General features: G+C 36.1%; 1 protein-coding gene and 1 non-coding gene across 2 annotated transcripts in view; one reads left to right on the top strand and one right to left on the bottom strand.

The window, feature by feature from the left end:
* HDAC9 (histone deacetylase 9) overlaps positions 1–23,936 on the bottom strand; it is a 912,954-nt gene that overhangs the window by 811,950 nt on the left and 77,068 nt on the right. The gene's annotated exons all lie outside the window — the stretch shown is intronic.
* On the top strand, positions 8,654–8,780 carry LOC115286203. Its single transcript, XR_003905947.1, has one exon. It is a non-coding gene; the product is annotated as a U6atac minor spliceosomal RNA (small nuclear RNA).

Below are 23,936 nucleotides of genomic sequence, written 5' to 3'. Positions count from 1 at the left end.
GATACAAAAGAATAAGTACTAAACTAAAGGAAAAGTAGTTTTTCCCTGTATTATTTTTAAAGTAGATATGTCCTTGAAAATATTATGAAAAATATTGAATCCTCAATTGCCCAATGGTATTAGGCCACTTCCAAAAGCCAGTAAAATCCCAAATTAGCTTGCAGATGAATGATGGCTTTAAGAGTTTATCCAGAATCCAGTGTGATCCTATAGATGGGATGGGCCAAACTACTCAGAAAATGCCAAGAAACATTTGAGCCAGGCCAAGAAGAGCTGAAACATTCCACTGACATAGAACCCACAAGTCAACATGAAGCTTTCACTGGAAGATACAGCCTTTGCGTGCAGTTTTCCAGGGATCCAGCCAAAACTCAGAGATTATTGAAAAAAGCTCTCAAAACCAAAATGATTCCAAATAGAGGTTTCTATGACGGGAATTCTGAATGGAAACTTATCATTCACAATCAATGGATTCAAGAGCTGATCCCATTACATCAGAGGATTTTAATTCTTCCTGGAAATTCTTTACAAATTACAGATACTGAAGTCTGAGCAGAACTTCTGTGTATTTTTAAACAAATCAATTGTATCAATGAGATAAATACATTATTTCCACCAGACGGATAATTGTTTTCTTGTTCAACTGCGTTACATTTGTGTATCCAGGTATAAAATGTAACAAATGGAAAATTACTGAGAAGCAAAGCAGTCATTAGTGTGACTTATAAACTGAGCAGAGATGTCACAAAAGTTTTTCTAATGCTATTTTATGTTCCCAAATATGTATTTTTATTTTTTAATCTCTTCTATATATGAATTTAGAGCAAATCCTCATGCCCATACACAACACACACAACTAAGATGTCAGCTGACCAACAAGAATGGCTAAATGACTTGAATATAAATAGACACAAAAGTAAAATACATTCAAGGATAAATTACTCACCTTCCTAAGAAGTCCAAAAATTTTGGAATCTCTGGGAAGTAAAAATAAATAACTTTCAAGTATCACTACTGGAAATACACTATTTCTAGATATCGTTTTGTAGATAGAAGAATTGTGTCATAAAGGCACATATCTGATTACTACTGAGACTATTTCCCAAGAGATTTCTTGCCTATCAATTGTCCTCAACTAAAGAGAGCCTCAAAGCAAACAAAAGAGACATTAAGGCAACACCTTGTTGTTGAAAGCAGATTGTTTCCAGATGGAATTTGAACATAGATGGTCACTAAAAAAGAATGGCCACAGAGAGTGTCCCCTTACATACCAAAAAGTACGAAGCAGATAATTAGAATTGTAAGTAATATCCTGTGGGCACAAGTTCCATTTAATAAAGAAAATGATGGTTTTGTTAATATTAGCATTTTAATGCCTTTGAATTAAAGCTGATGGCACCTATTCCCCATCTGTTCAATAGTTTCTGTGTCACATACATTATATCAACATACACATTATACATTATTTAAGTAGAAAGATTTTATTTTTCCCAACCTCTTAGAAATTCATATCTCAAATTGTATAGTCAAAGGATTACTAAAGGGTACTGATTACAATTTAAACACCACACATTAATCAAATACTCAAAACTGATTAAATATGGGTATTGGATGTTAACACAGATCTAGATCCCCGCATAGGCGTAGAGGTACAACATAATTTTGAATAAAGTATAGTAAACATATATGATCATTTTAACCAATGATTGTTTTTTTTCATTGTGTAAGTTGATTCTAAAAGATTTTAAGAGTTAGAAGGCTTTGTAATAGAATAAAAATTCCATAAGAACTGAAATTTCTTCAGTGTTGGAATTTAAGAAAAAATAATGCTTGTATGTTTTGTTTTCTGAATACTTTTTACACAATTATATTAATTTAAAGCTATATAAAATAGGGTTGGGCCCCTGTAAAGAATTTATTTTAATGTTTATTTATTTATTTTTCAGAGAGAGAGAGAGAGAGAGAGAGAGAGAGCACGCGCGAGCATAAGCAGGGGAGGGGCAGAGATAAGAGACACAGAATGTGAAGCAGGCTCCAGGCTCTGAGCTGTCAGCAGAGCCCAACATGGGGCTTGAACTCACGAACCATGAGACCATGACCTGAGTCAAAGTGAGACACTCAACAGACTGAGTCACCCAGGCACCCTAAGAATTTTTTTTATCACATCTTTAAAATTTAGGAGGAAATCTGTTCATCCAAAGATGCTTTTCAACAAGATTATACACCTTGATTTATTTAATATATTACAATATTTTAATTAGTAGTAAATCAATAAAACTTCCAAAAAAGCAGTAAGGAAGATTTGCTGCAAAACTTATTTTCCAAATTCACCCTAGGCCACTTTGGCAGCTTAGAATATTTTTTTGACATATAGATATTTTCCCCAGTATTTTTCAGCTGTAAAAAATCCTAACAATTCTTAAACCAACCTTCACGTTTTTGAAAAAGGAAACCAAAGTCCTAGAAATTAACATGTGAAACCAGATTCTATATATCTACTTAAATGTCAAGTCAAAATTACAGCAAAGAAATCCTAATTCCTGTTTCATTTTGCATTTAAGGTGAAAAAATAAAGGCACAAGTCATGGTCTGGAGATGTCACAAATCCAAAGCACAATATTTAAAATGGGGGAAACAGGACTGGGGGGAACCACTGCCTTCATGGAACTTACATTCTCCTGCACAGCCAGACAAACCAACGTCAAGAGTGACCTCTATCACCAACTACATGCTATGTACTGACTCATCTTTCTTCTCTAGGCCCATGATTCCCACCTGGAGAGTCTCAATCACATCCTTACCCTCTGCTCCTCTAGCTCACCGCCCTGTGGGGTTTGTTCTGTCACATGACTTCTGTTAACTAGCACAGGATTCCAAGATGCCACACCCAACAGAACCTACATGAGCTCCCTACCTTACTACAGCTGCATGCATTAATTTCACTTAAATTTCCAGCATCACTTCAGAGTCCACAGAAACAAAACCAAACATATTCTCTCTCAGAATTGACTGCCTCTTTCAACTTCCCCTATTATTACCATTATTATTCTCCAGAATTCTCAGTCCCAAATTTTAAGTCACTTTAATTCCTCCTTCACCTGTAGCATCCATATCTAGTCAGTCTCCATATCCTACATGGATTAGTCATAGTTCTCCAGAGAGACAGAGACATATTATAAGGAATTGGCTCACAGAATAGGAGGCGGATAAGTCCAAAATTTGCACAGCTGGTGTTTCAGTTTGAGTCTGAAGGTCAGCAAGGCTTCTGTGGAACAAGGAGGAACCAATGTTCCAGTTCGAAGGCTGTCAGGCAGAATTCTCTCTTATTTGGGGGAGGTCAGCCTTTTGTTCTTTTCAGGCCTTCGCCTAATTAGATGAGGTCCACCCACAATATGGAGGCTCAATCGGCTTTACTCAGTCTACAGATTTAAATGTTAATCTCACCCTTACATAAACACCCAGAATAACGTTTGACCAAATATCTTGGTACCCAGTGGCCTACTCAAACTGATGCAAAAAATTAACCATCACAGGACAGTATTATTTTTCAAAAGTCAAACTTTTTTTCTCTATTCTTGATCTCACTACCATCATCCCATATCAGGTCCTTATGATCCCGTACTGGTTTTCAGCAAAAGGATGTAAGCCCCCCTGCCATCCTCTAGTTCACACATCACTGAATATGCTGTGGATATAATTATTTTGAGAGATACTTTTATCATATCATCCATCCCTGTTCTATACCTTAATTCACAATGACATCTTACTCTAAATAGATTCCATTCTTTTTCTTACAATATATTTCCCTATATAGTCCAGCCCTACCCGGCCTACTGACCTGTTTCTTCTATCACCTTCCTAATTTAGAACTAACATTATAACTGGCCAAGAGCTTAAATATCTTCTCTCATCCACACTCATTCCTTCGGCAACATACTTGCCCTTCTCTGGAAAGCATTGTGCTCTCTTCTCTGCCTAGTTCAATCCCATCCTCCTGCCAAGCCTTGTCTCCAGCTTCAAATCCTTTCTGAAGTTTACCTAAATCTCCAAACCTCATGAATCTTTTACTTTTCTAGTCCTCATGTGTATTTAAAATAAACAAAACCACTCCCATTCTAAACTATTCTGTCTTGTTCTTAGATTTCTTTTTTTTTAATGTTTATTTGTTTAGAGAGAGAGAAAAAGAGAGAGCATGAGTGGCAGAGGGGCAGAGAGAGAGGGAGGGAAAGAAAGAATCCCAAGCAGCTCCACACCAAAAGTGCAGAGGCGGATGCAGGGCTCTATCCCATGAACTGCAAGATCATGACCTATGCCAAAATCAAGAGTCAGACAACCAACTGAGCCACCCAGGTGTTCCCATGAATCTATTTCTATTACCCATCCATCTTTCCTGTTCTGCAAAATCAGCCTCTCACCTCCAAATACACACCTTCTATTTATGTTGGATTGAAAATCTTGGAATCTGTGCTATGCCAAGCACTGTGTAAGGCAGTCAACATATAAAGAAGTGCTACTCTCAAAGCCTTATAGTTTAATGTGAGAGAGAGATAATTACTGTAATCATTAAAAAGCAATATACTCATGCTATAACAAAGGTAGATACAATGCTCTAAAGGAATACAGAGAACATAAGAGGGGAAGAAACTAAATATCACTAGTAGAATAATGTGATTGGAGATAAATTTAACAGGAGGAAAAGGCATTTCAAGTACTGAAAACAATCAGTACAAAACAAAAGAAACAATGACCATACACATATATACACAGATACATACATATGAATTCTAGTTATATACTATATACATATACTTACATACATGTATATATAGATACATATACACACATATACATATATAGACACACACACATACACATATATTCATATAAGGTCTGATGAGACATTTACCACATTGGCAAACTAACTGAGTATTAAGGATCAGAACCCAGCCACAGAATGGCTGAAAAGCAAGAGATTAAATTCAGCAAAAGTATCCTTGAGTAAGAGGAAGATAGCCCCAGAAACAAAAGTATCTATAATGCTGAGAATGCTAAGTCCAGGACTTAAGTGTGGAGCTGAGGAGAAGCAGATGTGACTGGATCATGAAGCAATACCACTTCTAACTGAGAGAGTGGGACATCCCTAAAATACAGGTAAATTTGTATTTGTCCCTTATTGATGACCATAAGGAACAAAGAATTTTCATAACTTATTAGGCAACAAATCTAAGTTCATCTGGCCATAAAAACTGGCCTAAACAGATAGGAGGTTATTCATCATCTTAACCTCATTTAGTATTGATAGCTATGAATTTCACTGCAGAAATAAATATTAAATGTTTTTATTATGAGGAACTGTTCCAGACCCCATTAAAAGTGACATGACACCAAAAACAATAAGATACCTATGAATAAACCTAACTAAAGAAGTAAAAGATCTATACTCTGAAAACCAGAGAACATTTATGAAAGAAACTCAAGAGGACACAAAGCAATGGGAAAGCATTCCATGCTCATGGACTAGAAGAACAAACATTGTTAAAATATCCATACTACCCAAAGCAATCTACCATAAATTAAATTCCTATCAAAATATCACCAGTATTTTTCTCAGAGCTAGAACAGACAATCCTAAAATTTATATGGAACCACAAAAGACCCTGAATAGCCAAAGAAACTCTGAAAACACAAAACTGGAGGCACCATGATTCCAGATTTCAAGTTACATTACAATGCGGTAGTCAGGACAGTGTGGTACTGTCACAAAAAAACAGACACAAAGATCAATGGAACAGAAGAGAAAACTCAGAAATGGACCCAGAACTGTAAGATCAACTCATCTTCTATAAAGCAGGAAAAAATATCTGATGGAAAAAATAGTCTCTTCAACAAATGCTGTTGGAAAAATTGGACAGGAACACACCAAACAATAAAACTGGACCACTTTCTTACATCACACACAAAAATAAATTCAAAAAGTAGACCCTAAATGTGAGACAGGAAACCATCAAAATCCTCCAGGAGAAAACAGGCAGCAACCTCTTTCATCTTGGCTACAGAAAGTTCTTACTAGAACACACTGCCAAAGGCAAAGGAAACAAAAACGAAGAGAAACTATTGGTACTTCACCAAGATAAAAAAAAAAAACAAAAAAAAAAAACAAAACAAACAAACTTCTGCACCGGTAAGGAAACAATCAACAAAACTAAAAGGCAGCCTACTGAATGGGAGAAGATATATGCAAATAAGATATCTGATAAAGTGTTAGTATCTAAAATCTATTAAGAATGTATCAAACTCAACACCCCAAATACAAATAACCTAGTTAAGAAATGGGCAGAAGACATGAATAGACACTTTTCCAAAGAAGATGTCCAGATTACTAAAAGACACACGAAAAGATGTTCATCACTTACTATCAGAGAAATACAAATCAAAACCACAATGAGATACCACCTCACACCTGTCAGAATGGCTAATATTAACAACACAAGAAACAACAGGTGTTGGCAGGGATGCAGAGAAAGGGAACCCTTTTGCACTGTTGATAGGAATGAAAACTGGTGCAGCCACTCTGGACAAAAGCATAGAGGTTTCTCAAGAAACTAAAAAAAAAAAACAAACAAAAAAAACCTATCATACAACCTATCATTTACACCATTAGGCATTTACCCAAAGGATACAAAAATACAGATTCAAAAGGGTATGTGCACCCCAATGTTTATAGCAGCATGGTCAGTAATAGCCAAATTAGGGAGAGAGCCCAAATGTTCCTCGACCAATGAATGGATAAAGATGATATGGTGTATAGATACAATGGAATATTACTCAGCCATCAAAAAAGAATGAAGTCTTGCCATATGCAATGACATGGATGGAACTAGAATGTATTATGCTAAGTGAAATAAGTCAATCAGAGAAAGACAAATATTATATGATTTTACTCATATGTGGAATTGAAGAAACAAAACAGAGGAACATATGAGAAGGGGGGAAAAGAGAAGAAAGGAAAATAAACCACAAGAGACTCTTAATGGCCGAGAACAAACTGTGGGTTGACAGAGGGAGGTGGGTGGGAGATGGGCTGGATGGGTGATGGGTACTAAGGAGGACACTTGTTGTGATAAGTACTAGGTATTGTATGTAAGTGATTAATCACTAAATTCTACTCCTGAAACCAATACTGTGCTGAATATTAACTAAAATGTAAATTTAAGAACAAAAAGTTTTAACAGGCTAAATAAATTTTAAAAATAAAAATAAAAAAGTGACGTGCCATGTAACACAGGATTCATGTCCCATGCTACCTTTTGAAACACTGGTAAAATCTCTTAGCATTATACCCTCTAGATATATCTATGTTGTTGCAAATGGCAAGATTTTCATTCATTTCTATGGCTGAATAATGCTAAGTGAAACCCATCAGTCAGAGAAAGACAAATACGATATGATTTCACTTACAAGTGGAATTTAAGAAAGAAAACAAAGAAAAAAAGAGATAAACTAAATATCAGACTCATAACTAGAGAGAAGGAATTGATTGTTTCCAGAAGGGAGGTGGGTGGAGAGAAGGGTGAAACAGGTGAAGGGGATTAAGAATATGTTTGTCGTGATGAGCAATGAGTAATGTACAGAACTGCTAAATCACTATACCATATACCCAAAACTCCTGTAACACTGTAGATTAAGCATACTGGAATTAAAATTTAAAAATCCATAGATGGTAAACGTTGAAATTTAAAAAAAAATTGATAAAATTTCAATTCCAAAACACACCTGGCCCCTGGGGTTTTGGAATATTCTATATACCTTAGATTTTGAGATTTCATGGAACGAGTCAGATATAGAAAGGGATCTGCTGCCCAAGAAAGGTTTTAGAGCCCATGGACGATCCATTTAGGGTTGTTTTGTTAAATGGAGGATAAGTTCCCATTCTATTTTTGACCATCTTTTTTTAAATAAATTTTTTAATGTTTTATTTATTTTTTTGAGAGAAAGAGAGAGAGAGTACACGTGTGCGCGAGCAGGGGAGGGTCAGACACAGAATCTGAAGCAGGCTCCAGGCTCCGAGCTAGCTGTCAGCACAGAGCCTGACACGGGGCTCAAACCCCCAAACCGTGAAATCATGACCTGAGCCAAAGTCAGATGCTTAACTGACTGAGCCACCCAGGCGCCCCATATTTTTGACCTTTTTTGTGATATGTGACAAAGTTTATTTTATTTATATAGTATTAGTTAAAAACAAAAAATAAACTGCCAATCATGGATTCTTATATCAACCTTTTTACTCCCCTTATAATGGCAAGAATACCAGGGAAAAAATTGTAAAAGAACATTCTCTTTGACGCCTATAAACTTAATAGATAGTTTCCTGGAATTGTCTATTCAAATAAAAAATTAATTTCCATGCACAGCTGGAAATAACACTTTGGCAAGCAAAGGAAACATCAAATACCGGTAGATTAAATAAAAAGTGTAGGAACTATAAAGAATTAACAAAACAGAATTTGTTCAGTAAGATGGTCATATGAGAACATCTTTTTACCTGTTTACTTAATGTATAAATACATCTCTTAAAGTGAAGTTATCAATAATCAAAGAAGCTTTAGATTCAGCAAAACAATGAGAGGATTATATAATTCAAGCAGTTTTTCTACTGTTGTATGAAAGGAAAAATGTTAGTACTTTCCTTGTCAAGGATGAGAGACGTCCTTAGGCCTGCACCACACATGCATGGGTAAGACATTCCCACTTACTTTGTGGCATGGTTCCTTTTTTTATTTTTCACTTTGGGATGACAAAAAAGTTCTACAGATAGTGGTGACATCTGTGCAATAATGTGAATATACTTCAGGCCAAGGAAGTGCACACTCTAACAAGATTTAAAAAGGGAATGTATTGTTCTGCTATAAAATATAATTTCAATAAGATACAAAAAGTTCTTTAAATCAATAAAAATAATAGTCTAAAAGAAACATATGCAAAGGGCACAAATTCAAAACAGAAGTGGAAAACCCAATAAATACATGGAAACATGTTCCAAACCACTAATAAAATGACAATAAACTATCATGTTTAATCTTTTAAATTAGTGAAGATTAAAAAGACAGAATTTTAAAAAGAAAAAAAAAAGGTAGCTTCGAGACCCACCAACAAGATCAGACTGTTTCCACATCACCCTCCCCTGGCTTCGGCCTCATGGGTATTCCTCTTTGTACTGACCCATCAAAAAAAAAAGGCAGGCTCATGGTGCCATCCCGGGACTCCTCCCTGAGGCTATACCTGCATCAGGCAATGACGTACATGGCCAGTATTCAACTAATAATCAAACTAAACAAAACAATATACTTCATACACTTCAAAAAGAAAAAGAAAAAGAATGAAAGAGAAGCAGAAACCAGAGCATCATCTTCAGTAACTGCCATAAAGGCAAGCAAAAAGCAGTAACAATGTGAGGATGAGAAAACTTCACATGGTGTCCAGGAGCTTGGTCCCCTTGGCCCTGCTGCCTTGATTCTCAAGTCGTCAGAATAACTGACATTTTGTAAAAAAAAACAACAGGGATAAATTTCAATAAAAATCAATGTATTATGAAAGTAAGACAGGGAAAAACAGTCTGCATGAACTTTATTCAATGTGGGACTTCTGAACCACTGAAAGTTTGAGTTAAGAAACATTTCTAGACCAACCACAAAAGAGTTCAAAGTGGCACATCGTGTTATAAAACATGGAGCTACATCTGACAACCCCAAAACACCATGTACTTCAGTAAATCTGCTGAGATATCCCACAAGCAAAGTGGGGGATCAATTTAATTAGCTACAGATAGGAGGAAGTAAGCAGATGGGAAAATACATGGCACAAAGTAGGAGCTCAAGAAATATTTGTTGAACTGAACTGGGACAAGTGGTAGAAGTTGATACAGAGTTCCTGTATTTACTGATGAAATTTATTAGATTACTGTTTCAACTTTCCACTGGATTTAACCTATAGAAAATGTAGGCCTTATCCATAGAGCAGGCTGTAAAGGTTATTCTTTTCCACCTGGCATCCCCAGTAACAACAAACTGGAAACACATTGTTAGAGACTCAGTGAAGATTCATTTCTCCAGATTTAGCATCTCTCACCCAAATTCTAATGACAAAAATACAGAAACTTTTAAGTATGGGGGTGAAATGTAAATGATGAGGTGGTGATCAAAAACAAAGATTCTAACAGAAGACAGACCTCATGATGTAGACAAGCCATCGCAGTAAGACCTACTCAAATAAAAGAGAAGTAGCCCCTTTTAGTATCCTGAGAAATGTGAGGATTCAGTCAGTAACTTTGAGTCTTCTTCATTTGCTACTCACACAAAAAATTCATTTCATATTAAATGAAGTATATTTATACATATAAACATATTTATCTATAGAAAACTCAATTTTAATTTTCACAAATTAATAATCTTATAATGCATGTGCACTCTGGTATCTTGTAATATGGTCTATTCTATTGAACCATCATAGCTTATGACATACAGAAAACACAGCACTAGATGATTTCTTTCTAGCTCATTAAAAGAAAAATCATGATTCTATGTAGAAGCAATCTAAAAATATCCACAACTCCTAAATACAAGGTCCTCAGTGACCTTTCCAAAGCTAATTACTCCATGAAATGATATACCCCCTGTAACATCAATGCTTTCCCTTTTCCTCACAATAAATACCCACAACACTTCCCATTCAACAGGCTTTAGAAGTGATTTTCCCAGGGTGTACAGCTACTGCCACACCTAACAGCAGAGGTGAACACAGGGGATTTTGCGATAAAAAGTTAAACATCTACCAAAGGAACTCCCTTAACCAGTAATAAAGTACATCTGAATCTCTGTAAACCACTGACCACAACTAAACAAAAGTCAAAATGGCACTCACGTGGCAGCAGCAAACCACATAAACCTTGATTTTAATTAAATGAAAGATATTTCATAGTAGTTGTATCTCCCTTCAACACTACACAATTTGTTCCTTGAAATAAAATTATTCTAACTTTCTAGAATAGCACTTTTCTCACTTTTGTAGATTTTCTTAACTGGATGCCGTCTGTTGCAGACCCCCCTCTCCACCCCACCTCATCTTCACCCTCTTAGTAATGCCCCAAACTGGTGGGTGGGCAGGAATCTCTGGTGAAAAGGTAGCTGGCTTTGAGTCAAACAATACTTTCCAACCACAATAGGGTTTTTTTCAGTACATTGCTAGGGAAAGGTCTTATTTACTTCTTCCCATTATAGCTTAAAAACCATCTAAAACACGGTCTCCTCAAAGGCATTACCATCGAGACATGGAATCCTAACAGTATCATCTGTGCTTGTCAGTGATTTCAAAATGCTTTACTGTGTAAACCTTCTCTTGGTTTCTAAGTCTAAGTCTAAGTCTACCGGGTAAAGAAATAAATTCCACATGGATTTAATAGCATTTGGATATTTAACTCATGATGGTTTATAAAATAAAATATAAAGCCTCAAAGTTTTGGGGCGCCTGGGTGGCTCAGTTGGTTAAGCGGCCGGCTTCAGCTCAGGTCATGATCTCATGCTTCGTGGGTTCGAGCCCCGCATTGGGCTCTGTGCTGACAGCTAGCTCAGAGCCTGGAGCCTGTCTTTGGATTCTGTGTCTCCCTCTCTCTCTGACCCTCCCCTGCTCCTGCTGTCTCTGTCTCTTAAAAATAAACAAAAAACACTAAAAATTTAAAAAAAATAAAGCCTCAAATTTTTAACTTTAAAAAGCATTTTGATTCATAAATTTGAAAGAAATATTAATGTCCAAAAATTAGGTCCATTGTAATCCTGTAATCAAAAGATTCTGTGTATTTTCCAAACTTGGCAAGACACATTTTTATTTTTAATTTTTGAATTACTAATTCCAGAGGAAAAACAAACACCATTAACTTCCTCTTCAGTCACTAGCCGCCAGTGCCATGTGTTTTTATCGCTTCCTGCCACAAGGAAATGCATTTGAAACAAAGAATGATATTTAAAAGAGAGTTCTCTGGGTAAGTCTAAAGTCATTCTTTCACGAATTGAGACACACTGTAAACATATTTAAATAATGGTAAAGAGTGATAAAATTATCCAGAAAACCTTCATATTTCTTTTATTATATGATAATGCTCAAAACATGCCTGTCAAGATTATTTAAAAATAAACTGAGTTGGTCAAGTGCAATTAGTTCCCTTTACTAACACAGCTAATAAATGGCAGTGCTAGAATTCAAATCCACTCTATTTTATACCCAACCTCACAGTAGAAACTATATCCCTCTGTTTTCTCTATAAGCCTTCTGATCAAATTGTAGGTTTTTATTTTAGCCTATCTGTCTAAACCATCATAGGTTTTTGTGGATGACTGGTGAGGAGAGCCTTTGCTTGAGGCTAAGGATGACAACAGGAATATGAAGATGGAAAAGTATTCAACACTTCTTTATTAAGTCCTATGTACTAGGTAGTATACTAAATACTGAGGATCCTAAGTAAAGATGTAAATTATACCTCATAAAAAGTTGGTAAGAAATTTAAAAAGGGGGTGGTCTTTGTTTGGGTTGCTATCACAAAATATCGCAGACTGGGTGGTTGAAACAACATAATTTTTTTTTCTCACAAGTCTAAAAGCTGGGAAGTCAAAGATCAAGGTGCTGGCAGATTCAGCATCTGGTGAGAGTCCTCTTCCTCACTTGTAGACACCCATCTTCTTGCTGCATGTTCACATGGCCTACTGGGTACATGCTCATAGAAAGATCTTTCTCTCTTTGCCTTATAAGAGCACCAATCCCATCATGAGAGTCTTATTCTTGTGACTTAATCTAAACTTGACTATCTCCCAAATGCCCCAATTCCAAAAACCAATACACTGAGGGCTAGGGCTTCAACATACAAATTTGGAGCTGCCATAAACATCCATCCCATAAAAGGAACCTGACAGGTAAAACAAATGATCACAATTAGTTTGATATATGCAATGCCACAAATATTATCACTTAATTCTACTCAACCATTATTTCTTGATAGTGAAAGGGAAGTATATTTTTGACCATGAATGAAATTCATGAGACAAACAATATTCTCCATGTTTTACAAATGAAAAAACTGGTTCAGGAATGGTAATTTGTCCAAGATCAAGAAGTGAGCAAGTGAGGGACACTGGTTTTAAACATAAATCTACCCATCTTCAAAGGCCAGTCTCTTTCTACTAGAACAAGAAAGCTGTAACCAAGGACAAGAATAGCCTTCCTCACTGCCTCTTCTAGGGGGTACAAAAAAAAGAGTAGCTCCAAGGGCCAAGTAAAAACACACATAGCATGTACAAACCCTCTGAATAAGAGATGACTAAGGCCTAAATGTTGATACAATAAAAGCAGGCCAGAGAACTAATTAAAAGCACATATCCTAAACTAGCGTGTCCCACTTGCAAAAGAGAACACTACCTAGTAAAATGGTAGAGCCACTGGTTTAATGGCAGATATAGTATGACTATACTTCTCAAAAAATATTTCATAAGCTGACTAACAAAAAATAAAAATACATACATATTTGAAATATGAAATCAATATGAAAAAAATATTTTAATGTTAAAGCAAATTAACCTAGAATGGAGACACAGATTTGATTTCCCTTTCTTCAGCTCTGAGAAAGTCACTGTGACTCAGTGAATATCAAGCATATTGAAAGAGAAGGCCAGAAATGTGGTTTGCCCTATACCAGGGCCATTAGAAATATCTCATGAGTACTGCCAGCTTTTACAGACCATAGCCAAACATGAAGAGTTCGATAAAGAAAATAATTAGAGTTGTGCTTTAGCATGAGTGCTTTACGAGGCAGCATTGTACAATTAGGCTGAATGGAGGAGAGACTAAAAATAGAAAGACTAGCTGGAAGCCTATGACAATAGTTGTGCCTGTAAGTGGCTGGCAACAAAAATGAAAAACAGAGTCAATCAAAATCCAATCGAACTTACTGTGGAGGGGAGTAGACTAAGGCTTTCAAAAGTGGTACCACTGTTTTAAGGACAAGTGGCTGAGAAGATATCTGTAATGTTCATAGAGAGAAAGTCAAAAGAATTTAGACTAGGTGCAGAGTAAATGAATTCATAAATGAGTAGTTAAAAGGAAGATCATTTGCAAGGACAGGAAATAGGGTTTTAGCTCAAGTTCTACCATCTCCTTGCTAGGAGGTATTGGACACATCTTTTAAGCTCTCTAAACCTAGTATCCTCGTTTATAAACAATGCAAGTAAAACATATTTTGCAGGATTGCTCTAAGGATTAAATGAGATGATCTGTAACATTTGATCCATCATTGTTTGTCTGCTTTTGTTTTCACTGACTTATACTTTCAAAGATTTAAAACCATTCCAGACACATAGTAGGCACTAAGTATATACTGGTTGAATGAATGAATTACTAATGCTATGACAATTCTATTGATGACTGAAAAAAAGATCATGGAATTTGGCCATTAAAGAGTAATTGGTGCACTTAGAGACTGCTTAAATGTCTAGGGCTTTTGAACATTTGTGTGAAGTTAAGTCCAAGAGTTTGTTCTGGTAGAGGACATTCAAAATCAAGTGGTATTGCAGAATAAAAGTTCCTTTGAGTTTCATTGCTTTTTTTTTCCATTCTGCATGTTAAATAAAGGCTTCTAGCTAGAAAATAAAAATCTGGGGCGCCTGGGGGGCTCAGTCGATTGAGTGTCCGACTTCATCTCTGGTCATGATCTCATGGTTCCTGAGTTTGAGCCCTACATTGGGCTCTGTGCTGACAGCTCTAAGCCTGGAGCCTGCTTCGGATTCTGTGTCTCCCTCTCTCTATGCTCTTCCCCGGCTTATATCCTGTCTCTCTCTCTCAAGAACAAATAAAGATTTTAAAAAAATTTTTAAGAAAATAAAAATCTGCTTTATTAACTTTAAGAGTTTTAAAAACACCTTATCCCTTAGAGTTTTTACAGTATATTATCTCATTTGATATTCAGCTACTTGATTCAAGGAATTTGGTTACTACTATTATCATTTCTATTTTAAAGATAAGAGAACTAAGATTCAGGAAAAGTGAGTGACTTTCAGGGCATGAGACTCAGAGCCAGGAATTAAACTTAGATCTTTTGACTACAAGTCTGCTGAGCTTTCCACTACCCACACTCATCTAGCCCATTCATGTTATTCCAGATGACCTCTCTTCCATGCTTGCTCCCACACTAAGTTTTCCCTCCTACAATTTGGAAGTGGAGTATGGGGAAGAGTCTTGTGTGCCTGAGGAAGTTTGGAAAACACTGCTCCTTCCTCAAAACCCAGCTAGCACCAAAGAGTACCCATCCTCCTGCTAGTCCAGTGCCAGCCACGAATGCTAACACCACAGTGCACCTGTTCCTTGTTAGCTGCAACAGAAAAATCTGCTGTTCTTTTTAGGAAATATCAGAACTGTTTTTTTTGGAAAGTTTTTATGTAAAGATGACAAGTTTTAAACTCTGAACTTAAACAAATGGTTAAACAGAAGAGTTTGTCTTCATATTGAGTTACTGTTACTTTGTACCACTGCATGATGTTGACTACTTGAATTCACATCCTGGCCCTAAGGAGACACACAACCTTGGACATCTTATCCATCTCTGAAAGTGGTTTCTCATCTTTAAAATGGGGACTCTAGAAAATAGCCCTTACCCCCATAGCGTGTTCACTTTAATTAAATGAAATACCATATACAAAGCATTTGGCACACTTAGAATTTGAAATGTAATGAATACATGGTCTTTGCTATTCAGCAATGTGTGGTATCTTAGTCTTACAGAGAAAGCAATTCAGGCCCAGAACAACCAAGATACTTTGCACAAAGTGACCAAAAGCACTTTGTAACAGTAACCATGGTCTCCTTATAGAGAAAAAAATGCCCCAAATAATCAATGAATATTTTTCATTGACTGAAACTGCCACACTCATTCCACTGACATTAAATTATTCATTTGTAAATTAATGTACATTTTCAGTTCATAAATCAAATGATTTATAAGAGGAGTAGCTAGACCCACAGCTGAAATTCAAAAATCTTAAACATAAGAAAGTATATTTAGAAACACAGAAAAAGGGCTTTTTTTAAACACATAAATATGTAATCTCACATATCCTTGTAACAATATCTAAATGAAATTGGTTTGTACCCTTTCAAAATAGGAGAACTAAGAGTTTAGTTTTCATAACTAATAAAACAATATTTCTTTTTTTAGAAAGTACATGTCATCTCCTAAAGGATTTATTTATTTACTTTCTCCTGGTTCTTTGTACTTCCCTGATGTTTCTTTTCATAGTGGTTCTCAACATTGGTTGCACATTATAATCACTTTGGAGGTTTAAATGAATAACCAGGTTTAGACCTCATAAGAAGTCCAATTACTTAAAAGTGTTGAGGTTGGTGATCCCAGTTCAGGTTCTGTCTTTGTATTCTTTAAGCTCTACAGATTACTTTAAGGCAGAACCGAAACCAAGAATCACTGGCTTGCCCAAGGTCTTTCAAACAGAATGATGGACTTTTTTGCCTTGTTGATTGCTGTCTATAAATAAGTTGTTTTACTTTGAACCATAAAACTGCTTACTCTGAAAGGCACTCTTGACCTTCAATGCAAGTAAGATTTCCCTTGATTCTAATTAAACACTTTTATAAGAGTCCCATTCCATTAACTTTCTTCATAAAGTTAGGTGGGATGAGTTATATAAGACCATATTATATACAGCATTCAAGTTACAGCACTAGAAAACAAATAGGACAGGCAAGTAACAGATTAGGGCTCTGTGGTCTTTTTGTAAGAGTTTAGGTATCATGCTAATTTTGTAATAGTTGAAGTTATAAATCAATGAGAAAAATGTAATTCTAAAAAACCAGCACAAGAAATACAACACTATAACATTAAAATATTTGACACATCCATACAGCTATTCTGAAATCCTTTTCATTCACTACCCAAAACCCCTCTGGATCCAGACTATGGAACAATGGGGGTTAAAAAGAACCAGACAAGCATAGGAAGCCGATCTGGTTATACTGGCAGGTAATTAAAAAAACAATGTAATGTATATATTTCAACAGCAATAATTTTATTTTCCTGGGTTATTTAATAGTGCTGTCTTATGTGTGCTCTGTAACAATATGGAATGAAATGATGTTGCAGGCACTCCAAAAAAGCAGACAGAGAAAGACATCCAATGGCCAAGACCCATCACCATTTATATGTCCTTTCAATAACTTAGTTTACCAATGGTTTAAAAGGATAAAAATACTGAACCTCTCTGCAAGTCTTCTTATACTGGCAAAACCTCTCTACAGAGTAGCCTTCTTCCACTGGGGAAAACATGAAGTAAGGTGGAAAAGAAATGGAATCCAACAAAAGCAGATTCACAAATACAGGCAAGAGAATTTAATAAAGTATTTAGATTTGTATCCTTCAAATTGAATAATTTGAATATTGAATTGAAATATTGAATATTTGAAGTTACGAAGTAGAACCTTAAGCATAGGCTAAAAATTGTAGAATAGAAAGATGGGTTCATTTGCTTACTTAACTATTCAAGAAACTGTTTTTTAAGGAATCATGTGTTATGTAACCAGTAGCCTTAAAGAGGGATAAGACACTGTCCCTGAAAGTTTCAATGTGGCTGAGTCCTTGGCCCTCTCTTCTTTTTCTCTTTCTTTCATCTTTCAATGATGACGTCATGCGTCCTAATTTTAAGGTACCCAAGTTTTTAACTATGATCTTTATTCAGATGATTCTTAAATTTCTATCTCTAGGACTAATTTATCTTCATCAATTCTGTCACAAGCTATTCCTGATGACTAGCAGGACGATGGTCAAGAATACGCACTATAGAATTAGAGTACCTAGATCTGAGGCCTAGATCTGTTCCACTCAATGAAATCTTACCCATTTATGAGACCTTGATAGAGCAAGAAACTTAACCTCTCAAAATCTCAACATCTGTATCTGTAGAAAAGGGATAAGAACAATGCCTATACTTCAAGAGTTATGAAGAGTTCCATGAAATAATGACAATTTAGTAATGAAGCCCAAAGCTTGTGGGAAATATTCAGCAAAAGTTAATTATCTTTTCTATCAATATCACTTACTCCCATTAATTCTATTATAATTTTCGAACTTCATAATTAATTTTGTTGCCTCTTACTGTGTTTTTCTGTTTTCCGGTCAATCACCGTATCCTAGCTATTCTTCTTTTGAAACATTTAAAATAAAACTTTCCCCTCCATTTCTGTTTTTCTCATTGAAGCCTGCTCCTAATATTTACAGGACCTAGATTAAAATTATAGAGGTCCACCTACTCTGTTTCTAAATTTTTAAGTGTATATGTCAATCTATTAGCTATTAAATAAAGTTTATTCTACCCTACTGCCTTTGAAATGGCTTAGAAGACGAGGTTTATAGTTAAATTTTTCAGATGCTTCTGGATTCCAGGCCAGAAAGTCTAAGAAAAAGGAAATTTGGTGCCTAAATGAGGGGCCCCGGCCCTAGCCTCCAACCATGACCACCTCCCCTATTCTTATGCAATAAATCTTTTGAAATCTTACCTATCTATGAAGGACATTTCATGTACTTCCTTTTCCAAATTTCCCTTAAGCCAGATACGATCTCATCCTCCTCTAAGTATCCCAATTATTTTGTTTCTTTATGTTTTAATAGAGCTATGGCATTCTGGCTTACATTTTTAACAGTACCTATGCCTTTGTTTTTATTTTTTATTTTTTTAATGTTTTATTTATTTTTGAGAGAGAGACAGTGTGCACAGGGGAGTGTCATAGAAGGAAGGAGACACGGAATCTAAAGACAGGTTCCAGGCTCTGAGCTAGCTGTCAGCACAGAACCCGATGAGGGGCTCGAACCCACAAACCACAAGATCATGACCTAAGCTGAAGTTGCACACTTAGCCAACTGAGCCACCCAGGTGCCCCTGCCTTTGTTTTTCTAGTTATAGGTCACCTCTACCTCACCAAAGATTCCTTGTGCTCAATAGCAGCATGTAAGAATTTCCTGATTAGCTTAAAAAAAAAAGTCCTCTAGGGTCCACCCAAAATCAAGCATGATGTGCAGTGGGGAACAAGCAGGGATGTTTTTCTAAAGCTTTATTGTTGATGTTGACATGCAGCAAAGATGGATAAGAATTGTATAAGATTATAAACTCCTTGGAGGGCAAGGTCTATATTTTGTACTCAACACCTTCTTTGAAAATGAATTTAAGCTGATATATGTTTTCCCTCCTGTAAAACACTTTGTGGTCCACGGGCTACACATAACCTCTATACCTACTGAAATAATTTATGAGCACTGAAGCATGATGACTTAAGCTCTAGAATTAGGTAAAAGGAGACATACAAAGAATTAATTTTATAATCTGGATCAAACTGTCTCTTTTGACTGTATCTCTGTGTTTACTCTGTATGGTATATCTTACAGACAAAGTAAGTAATTAAAAGTATGGTCAGGGTGTTATTCCTAAAACCTAGCATAGTGTTTGGCATATAGTGGGCATGAAATAAAGGTCTAGTGAATGGGTGAGTGAATGAGCAAATGCATGAACAGAAATTATAAAATGGTAGGATATGAGAAATTATTTCAGTCACATGTAGGGTAGGTTGAATAAGGACCCCTCAAAAGAAACTCACATCATCATCCCTGGAACCTGTGAATTTTATCTCATGTGTAATAAATAAGCAAATAAATAAATAAGGACTTTGCAAATGTGATTAAAGATCTTGAAATGGAAAGATTATCCTGGATTACCCAGGTGGGTCCTAAATGCAAACACACGTATCATTATTAAAGGGAGATTAGACATACAGAGAGGAGAAGGCAATGTGCCCAGAAAGGGAGAGAGTAGAATGACACTGCACAAACTAAGGCACTAGAAGTTGCAAGAGGCAAAGAACAGATTCAGAGGGAGGCACACAAGAATGCTGGCATGGCAAATGGGTAAAACACACCAAAAGAAGAAAAGCAACAAAATAATTTATTGGAGGTGGGACAGAGTAGGAGGCTGGCATATAATAAAAAAAAGAGGGATTACATAATTCCACTTGCTCAAAAGTGAACAAGTTTGAGACATATACAACTAGAAATTGTTACAGAACATGGAAATGATGGTTTTTCTCACCAGTGTGAAAAGACCTACAGACATGGGTATTTACAGTGGCATTTATAAAAGGATAGTTACAGGTCACAGTTGGGAAAAAAAACACAAATTTGTGTATACTATCTCTAAATGAATACTAGATGGCTTAGTATCTCTTTTATAATTATATCTTTTATATTTTGATATAAGAAATTCATGACATATCTTCCAAATAAAGAAACTGGACAAAGGGAGATCTAGTGAACAGCAGATAGATGACAGGTAATACTTGTTTCCAGAGCTTATGTTTTAAGTCCTTGGGCTTTTACTGATAACTTCAAATATGCATTTGAAAAATTTCTCAGTAACAGATAAAGTAACAAAATATTCATAGCAAAAGATACAAGTTCACTTAGACCTGATGAGTGTAGACAGTTTTTTATGGGGTGGAGGTAAGGGTAGAAGATCATAAGGAATAGAAAAAAAGCAGAAGCAAAAAGATTAAATCTGTGTACCTCATATATTGGTTAAGAACATACAATGACAGCAGGATGTAAACATTTTCATAATGATCCTACAGTTATAACAAGCAAAATAAACAATCCAACCTTAACATGTCCCAATTCCCCAAGGACCTCAGGTTTGCCGTGTAGTTTAAGAATGAGTCACTCATTTAGACTGGGACAAATCCCTACGGATTCAGGGAGTTTGCGATCAACTAATGGGTTATGGCGTTATTGTCAGTGGATGTTACCCCACAGGAGGCTGGACCATTGCATCACTCAGGGTAAAGACATACTTCTTTTTTGTGTGACAAACAAGAGCCTACCCAAAGAAGTTCTCCAGAGAGCTGTGAGTGAAAGATACGCAGTGCTTGCCTATTCCATATCTGTTCTTTCCACGAGCCTTAGAGCAGCGAACTTTCCAGGCAGATATGAAAGGAACCCCATATGACTACATATATGCCAGAGGAAGAGATCACTTCATCTACCCAATACTGAGCTGCAAGAGTGTCAAATAATAAAGCCAAAACAGATCTTGAGTGGAGACACACAGAAAATTTAGGATCCTAATTTAATTTTTATGAAGACTTCAACTATCATATTAAAGTGCTTACGAATTCATCATTTTAAATGAGAAAAGCTATAAACACAGATTGAAACGTCATAAATTTTAAACCAGCTCTTTTCCTATTACATATTTCATGGAAGGTCCTTGGAAAAAATGTTACAGTCTAATAATACAGTGCTAATAATACAGTTCACAAAAAATGCACTAATTTTTTTTAATTTTAATGTTTATTTATTTTTACAAGAGACAGTGCAAGCAGGGGAGGGTCAGAAAGAGAGGAAGACACAGAATCTGAAGCAGGCTGCAGGCTCTGAGCTGTCAGCACAGAGTCTGATATGGGGCTCAAATCCACAAACTGCGAGATCATGACCTTAGCCAAAGTCAGACGGTTAACCAACTAAGCAGGCACCCTAAAAATGCATTAATTTTTTTAAGTTTAGGAGCACCTAGATAGCTCAGTCGGTTAAGTGTCTGACTCTTGGTTTCAGCTCAGGTCATGATCTCACAGTTTCATGGGTTTGAGCCCCACATCAGGCTCTGTGCTGGCAGTGCAGAGCCTGCTTGGGATTCTCTGTCTCCGTTCCCTCTCTCTCTACCCTTCCTCAACTCATGCTGTCTCTCTTTCAAAATAAATAAATAAAACTTTAAAGGTTTAAATGATGTTGGATCAATGAATGAATTCTAACTTAAAACTATTTGCTGTTTAAGCATGATTCAAAATCCTTTTACCCTTTCCTCTGTTCTTAACTACAGGGTATATTTTTTTAACGGGGTGGGACGTAGCTTGTAAGTATTGGGACAGGGAGAGATTCAAGTGACTAAAAGGCAAAAGGCTAGTAAGTTGGCTTTCTACTACTGTGCTAGATACAGCAACTCCAAACTTACAGACTTAACGTTTAGGGAACCCAGTATGTGGCCACAGTTCTTCCAAAGGATAACCACCATATTGCTGTGTTTATTGTTTACGGGATAAACAAGCCACCCTAGAAGGACAAAAAACATTTCAGTGGGTAGCACCTAAAAGAGGCAAAAAATAGCCCAAAATCATCATGAAGAAGTTAAAAAAACAGAAGGTCAACAAAAGGGTAAATAAGGAAAAACAAAGGGAAGGAACGCGATTTACCACAAAGATCAAGCAGCTTGGTTTTGCTGAGGTGTTTTCAACAGCTTCCCCTCCCTCCAAAGAGAGTGCATCAGCCTCCTCACAAAATATCCTTTGTTCTTCACTTATTTGCCTCCTTTTATGTGCTAGGCAACATATTAGCTATTCAAGCAACCATGAGTGAAATAACCAATTGTTTTATATTAGAAAAAAATCTCAGAAAGGTGTCTCTTGCTTTCAAAAAGCTTAGTTTATTACTAAGCTATGATTTTAAAAATCCCCAACTCTAGGAGATAAGTTCCTTTTTCAAGAAGGAAATCTTGAAGCTCAAGACCACTGAGGAAGGCTTCACAGAAGAATGAAACAGAAGCATGTCTTGAAAAATGAATAAATAAATTTCCCAAGGACTGGAACGGTTGTGGGATGAAGGGTAGCACACTCCTAACAGTGAGAAAGTCACACTCAAGGGTCTGCAGGCAGAAAAGCAGGACCTGATGAAGGCACTTAGCTCATGTGACCAGAACAGGCTCATGGCGCATGGAGGAGAAAAAGAAAGACAAACATAAAAGGGTGTGGGGCCTTTGTGTACCTCAGGTAGAGGTTACAGAGAGTCTCTCACATTTCTCAAATAGGGCAGTGACCTGATCAGTTAGGCTGAAGAGGAGTCATCTCATAGTAGAAAAAAGACTTGCTACCAAGAGGTTCAAAGCCAAGTCTACTCCTTCTCTAGCAACTTTGCAGAACTTGAGTATATGTATCAAGGGCATTTGCTTTATCTAATCTCCCTTCTTTTCTTTCCTTTTCTCATCATGTATTTTATTTTTTAAAATGTCTTATATAAATCCCAAATCCTTCTTGGAGTTAGGATAAAAGAAAAAGAAAGACAGAAAACTAAGAAAGGTAAGAAGGCAGATGGGGAGGCGGATTATCAGTTCTCCCAACAGAAGGGAAAATGAACTCTACTTTGACATATTTTATTGAAATTCAGAGATTCAATAGCACACATTATCCAACACAAGTTATGATATGCATTATTTTTCTTCTTTCTATAATTGGTTCCTGACTTTTTCTAATTTTTAGCTCTTTTCACTGAAATACTAATACCTTTAAAATCTGTTTTCCAATTGATTGCTTCACTTTAAACAGAAAGCCAAAATAAGTTATATTAAATTCTCCATTAAAAAATGAAGCACCATATTATAGGCACAAAGATACAGACACATTCAAAAATAACATACAAACAACCTAAAAACATTTTTCATAGCTTTGTGCTTTTATTTTCTGAAAGTAATTTTCAAAACATCCCTAATTATAATATTCCTTTTAATACAATATATAATGAGAGAAGACAGGTTTTCAGGAAGAATTGCTCCACAATCACTGGGTTAATAATTTATTTCAAAAGACATTATTCCCTGAGTGACAATAACATTCCCTAGAAGTTCCCATCCATGAACACAGGGAGCAGACATGTAGGGATCCCAGTGACAAACCAAACAAGTATGTACAATTACTTTCTCTATTTTTTCCTACCAGAAAGAGATTCCAAAAGAAGGGTTCAAGGTAAAGTTCTTTGTCCATTTGTACAGCAGTCTTAGCTCTGCACAAAGCACTCAGAATCTCAAAACCAG

The sequence above is a fragment of the Suricata suricatta genome, chromosome 2 (genome assembly GCF_006229205.1).
Source record: "Suricata suricatta isolate VVHF042 chromosome 2, meerkat_22Aug2017_6uvM2_HiC, whole genome shotgun sequence".
Lineage (NCBI taxonomy): Eukaryota > Metazoa > Chordata > Mammalia > Carnivora > Herpestidae > Suricata > Suricata suricatta.
The sequence above is the reverse complement of the archived record's forward strand: the minus strand, read 5'-3'. Positions and strand labels throughout refer to the sequence as shown.